The 5,960-nt window shown below is 33.6% G+C and overlaps 1 long non-coding RNA gene across 1 annotated transcript; it reads left to right on the top strand.

Moving 5' to 3' along the window:
* The first annotated feature begins 1,867 nt into the window (after positions 1–1,867).
* LOC115417414 (uncharacterized) lies at positions 1,868–2,426 on the top strand. The gene is made up of 3 exons (XR_003935164.1): positions 1,868–1,886; positions 2,199–2,208; positions 2,297–2,426. It is a non-coding gene; the product is annotated as an uncharacterized LOC115417414 (long non-coding RNA).
* The last annotated feature ends 3,534 nt before the right edge of the window (positions 2,427–5,960 follow it).

A 5,960-nucleotide genomic window follows, 5' to 3' on the forward strand; every position in this document is an offset into this window, starting at 1 on the left:
GCTGAAAACATAGTTCATATGACCATCAACATGTTGCAACAGAACTGAAATCCTGTAAATTTGCATAACTTGCATTTACCAACAAGCAAATTTTAGCCGATGACCATAAAAGTCCAATAACTGGGAGTAATCGGATAATTGTAATAATCAGATCTAACGCATTTACATGCACTTAAGAAATGTGATAATCAGTAAGCCCTGGTTTAGACGCTTCCGTCCATTAATGGATTTCTTTTGGAGTATGTACGTACATAATGACGGTAACTTAATTTCCTGTTACTGAGCCGGTTTACATGCACACCAATGCTTCCGTCATTATCCGATTTCTGGAGTCATCAGTTTATTTAAGTGACCATGTAAACAGGATGATCTGATAGGCTTTATCTGATAGCAGCAGTTATCAGATTATAATAAATCAGATTAACACACCTGGATTTCTCCCCAATACCCCAATGTCTTCCTGCATGTAAGATAGATAGATAGATAGATAGATAGATAGATAGATAGATAGATAGATATCATGAATTGTGTACAGATAACACACCACTTTTAATTTGCGTGTTTTCTGTACGAATGATAAGCTTTCAGTGTGTATATGTACACCGCATAAAATAGCATGCCATTAGCGTGATTAGCGGCTAGTGCAGTTAGTAGTTAGGGTTAGGGTTAAGATTAGATTTAGGGTAAGTGATTAGCATGATTAACAAGATTAGGGGTTATCTTGATTAGCAGTTAGGTTTAGGTTTAGAGCTAGTGATTAGTGTGATTAGCTCGATTAGCGGCTAGCTCAATTAGCGGTTAGGGTTAGATATAGGGTTCATGATAAGCAAGATTAGCAGATAGCTTGATTAGCGGTTAGGTTTAGGTTTAGTGATTACCGCAATTAGTGGCTATCAAATGACATGAAATAAGATGCGAAAGGATGAAAATGCATACATGTAGCACGCCAAATACAATAAACTGGCGTCACATACAACACGACTTCATGAGATCAGTCTAGATAGATAGATAGAGAGATAGATAGATCGTGACATCATGAATTGCGTACAGATAACATGCCACTTTTATTTGTGTCTTATCTGCATGCATGATAAGCTTTCATATATTTACGCCGCGTAAAATAGCACGCCATTAACGCAATTAGTGGCTAGTGCGGTTAGCAATCAAGGTTAGGGTTAGATTTAGGGTTAATGATTAGCGCGATTAGGGGCTAGCTCGATTAGCAGTTAGGGTTAGGTTTAGGTCTAGTGATTAGCGTGATTAGTGAGATTAGTGGCTAGCTCAATTAGCGGTTAGGGTTAGATATAGGGCTCGTGATAAGCAAGATTAGCAGATAGCTTGATTAGCAGTTAGGGTTAGATTTAGGGTTAGGTTTAGGGTCAGTGATTAGCGCAATTAGCGGTTAGTGCACTGACATGCCATCAACTGGCATTAAATAAGATGCGAAAGGATGAAAATGCATACATGTAGCACGCCGAATACGATAAACTGGCATCACATACAACACGATTTCATGAGATCAGTCTAGATAGATAGATAGATAGATAGATCAACGTAATATCATGAATTGCGTACAGATAACATGCCACTTTTATTTGTGTGTTATCTGTATGCATGATAAAGTTTCATATTTTTACGCCACGTAAAATAGCACGCCATTAACGCAATTAGCAGCTAGTGCAGTAAGCAGTCAGGGTTAGGGTTAGATTAGCGATTAGCAAGATTAGGGGCTAGCTCGATTAGCAGTTAGGGTTAGGTTTAGGGCTAGTGATTCGCGTGATTAGCGAGATTAGTGGCTAGCTTGATTAGCAGTTAGGGTTAGATATAGGGTTCGTGATTAGCAAGATTAGCAGCTAGCTTGATTAGTGGTTAGGGTTAGGTTTAGGGTTAGTGATTAGCGCAATTAGCGGCTAGTGCATTGACATGCCATCAACTGGCATTAAATAAGACGCGAAAAGATGAAAATGCATACGTGTAGCACGCTAAATACAATAAACTGGCGTCACATACAACACGATTTCATGAGATCAGTCTAGATAGATAGATAAACATATCATGAATTGCTTACAGATAACATGCCACTTTTATTTGTGTGTTATCTGTACGCATGATAAGCTTTCAGTGCGTATATTTATGCAGGGTTAGGGTTAGATTTAGGGTTAGTGATTAGTGAGATTAGGGGCTAGCTCAATTAGCAGTTAGGGTTAGGTTTAGGGCTAGTGATTCACGTGATTAGCGAGATTAGTGAAATTAGTGGCTAGCTTGATCAGCGGTTAGGGTTAGGTTTAGTGATTAGCGCAATTAGTGGCTAGCGCACTGACATGCCATCACATGGCATTAAATAAGATGCAAAAGGATGAAAACGCATACGTGTAGCACGCCAAATACAATAAACTGGAGTCACATACAACACGATTTCATGAGATCAGTCTAGATAGATAGATAGATAGATAGATAGATAGATAGATAGATAGATAGATAGATAGATAGATAGATACTTTATTAATTTCGAGGTAAATTCAAGAGGTTGATCTGGTTAATCTGATTTATTTTATTCTTTTACATTTGCGCTTGTGTAAAAACAACTAAAATTGTAGCAAATTGAAGTTACATTTCTGAAGTGCTTGTAAACGCATCAGATCTGATCATTACAATTCTCCGATTAGTAACAGTTATCAGATTTTTACGGTCATATCAACAGGTTCAGTGTTAGTTTGAAATGTAACAGATAATTACTGTATTTTTAGTTTCATGAAAAGATCTTTTTTTTTTTTTTTGTTAACAGATGGATAACAGGCCAACAGATGGAAATGAGCTCCTCTGCTAAATCTGGTGCATGCAACTTGTTCTTTGTAACTAATGCCAATACACGCTGTCCTGTAACTACATAAATAAACACTTATGAAAGTCCAGTTAATATTTCTCAAACTTTTTGGATGGAAACTTTACTTCATGTGTTGTTATTCCTGTCTCGTCAGCTTGTTGAATATAACCCTAACCTCCAGTAAGTGAAGTTTGATAACATTTTATGCTCATATTCTGACAGTCAAAGCACTCGGATAAGGTTATGAAGGGAATGCGGTCTGGGTAAAATATTGAACACACCACAATGCAAACCCTGAACTATCAGGTCAAAGTGGTGGACTTGATACTCCCAACTTCCCTTTACTTGAAAACTGTTTTTTTAGTAAAGCAAAGAATCAGTTCAGTGAGAATATAAATGTCATTTGTGGGTTTGACACAGGGCATTTGGACTCAGAGTGAAGTCTGATGTGAATCATAACCAAGAAGACTGACTTATCTTTTATTTCTTGCTACATAAGTTATAATGTTTTTGTCTTGTTTAATGTTTTACATCATTTTCATCTGGTTAAATCATTTTCTTTAGTTTGATTCAAGGTTGTGCGACATTAAATCAAACAAGTACTGAATCACAAAACAACAGAATGTAGGCGTTTGTTTTTATCTTGTTACATCTGTTTTCTACTCTATACATGTCGTTTGATTTTTTGACACCGTTTACATATTTTTGTCTTGTTGCGCCGTTGTGTGATATGCACTGATTAATACACCGAGGAATTGTATTTTCTTTTTTTTCTGTCTATTTGAGCTAGAGTCAGTCTCAGCGCACAATGATACAAAATAAAAATACACTTAAGATACATTAACCCTCAAAGACCCAGTGCTACATTTGTGTGTCTTAAATGAATTTTTCCTCTAGATTTAACCTTTCTTAAGTGATTTATCTCCATTTATCATAATATTATCCTCTCCATTTTCAGATTCAGATTCAAATTTATTGTCATTTCAGCATATTAATACACAGAAACGAAACTCAGGTCCCGATTGTCAGCAGTATCTAGTAGCTAAATAATATAAAATAATGATAAAAATACTAAAAAAACTGATGAAAAAACAAAAAAGCCCCCCCCCCCTTAAAAGTAACCCATAAATAACTAAAATTATTTTAGCATATTAATACACAGAAATGAAACTCAGGTCCCGATTGTCAGCAGTATCTAGTAGCTAAATAATATAAAATAATGATAAAAATACTAAAAAAAACTGATGAAAAAACAAAAAAGCCCCCCCCCCCCCTTAAAAGTAACCCATAAATAACTAAAATTATTTTAGCATATTAATACACAGAAATGAAACTCAGGTCCCGATTGTCAGCAGTATTTAGTAACTAAATAATATAAAATACTGATAAAAATACTAAAATACTGATGAAAAAACAAAAAAGCCCCCCCCCCCTTAAAAGTAACCCATAAATAACTAAAATTATTTTAGCATATTAATACACAGAAATGAAACTCAGGTCCCGATTGTCAGCAGTATCTAGTAGCTAAATAATATAAAATAATGATAAAAATACTAAAAAAACTGATGAAAAAACAAAAAAGCCCCCCCCCTTAAAAGTAACCCATAAATAACTAAAATTATTTCAGCATATTAATACACAGAAACGAAACTCAGGTCCCGATTGTCAGCAGTATCTAGTAGCTAAATAATATAAAATAATGATAAAAATACTAAAAAAAACTGATGAAAAAACAAAAAAGCCCCCCCCCCCTTAAAAGTAACCCATAAATAACTAAAATTATTTTAGCATATTAATACACAGAAACGAAACTCAGGTCCCGATTGTCAGCAGTATTTAGTAACTAAATAATATAAAATACTGATAAAAATACTAAAATACTGATGAAAAAACAAAAAAGCCCCCTCCCCTTAAAAGTAACCCATAAATAACTAAAATTATTTAGCATATTAATACACAGAAATGAAACTCAGGTCCCGATTGTCAGCAGCATTTAGTAGCTAAATAATATAAAATAATGATAAAAATACTAAAATACTGATGAAAAAACAAAAAAGCCCCCCCCCCTTAAAAGTAACCCATAAATAACTAAAATTATTTTAGCATATTAATACACAGAAATGAAACTCAGGTCCCGATTGTCAGCAGTATTTAGTAACTAAATAATATAAAATACTGATAAAAATACTAAAATACTGATGAAAAAACAAAAAAGCCCCCCCCCCTTAAAAGTAACCCATAAATAACTAAAATTATTTTAGCATATTAATACACAGAAATGAAACTCAGGTCCCGATTGTCAGCAGTATTTAGTAACTAAATAATATAAAATACTGATAAAAATACTAAAATACTGATGAAAAAACAAAAAAGCCCCCTCCCCTTAAAAGTAACCCATAAATAACTAAAATTATTTCAGCATATTAATACACAGAAATGAAACTCAGGTCCCGATTGTCAGCACTATTTAGTAACTAAATAATATAAAATACTGATAAAAATACTAAAATACTGATGAAAAAACAAAAAAGCCCCCCCCCCCCTTAAAAGTAACCCATAAATAACTAAAATTATTTTAGCATATTAATACACAGAAATGAAACTCAGGTCCCGATTGTCAGCAGTATTTAGTAGCTAAATAATATAAAATAATGATAAAAATACTAAAAAAACTGATGAAAAAACAAAAAAGCCCCCCCCCTTAAAAGTAACCCATAAATAACTAAAATTATTTCAGCATATTAATACACAGAAACGAAACTCAGGTCCCGATTGTCAGCAGTATCTAGTAGCTAAATAATATAAAATAATGATAAAAATACTAAAAAAACTGATGAAAAAACAAAAAAGCCCCCCCCCCCTTAAAAGTAACCCATAAATAACTAAAATTATTTTAGCATATTAATACACAGAAACGAAACTCAGGTCCCGATTGTCAGCAGTATTTAGTAACTAAATAATATAAAATACTGATAAAAATACTAAAATACTGATGAAAAAACAAAAAAGCCCCCTCCCCTTAAAAGTAACCCATAAATAACTAAAATTATTTTAGCATATTAATACACAGAAATGAAACTCAGGTCCCGATTGTCAGCAGCATTTAGTAGCTAAATAATATAAAATAATGATAAAA

Source organism: Sphaeramia orbicularis, chromosome 4, assembly GCF_902148855.1.
Source record: "Sphaeramia orbicularis chromosome 4, fSphaOr1.1, whole genome shotgun sequence".
Lineage (NCBI taxonomy): Eukaryota > Metazoa > Chordata > Actinopteri > Kurtiformes > Apogonidae > Sphaeramia > Sphaeramia orbicularis.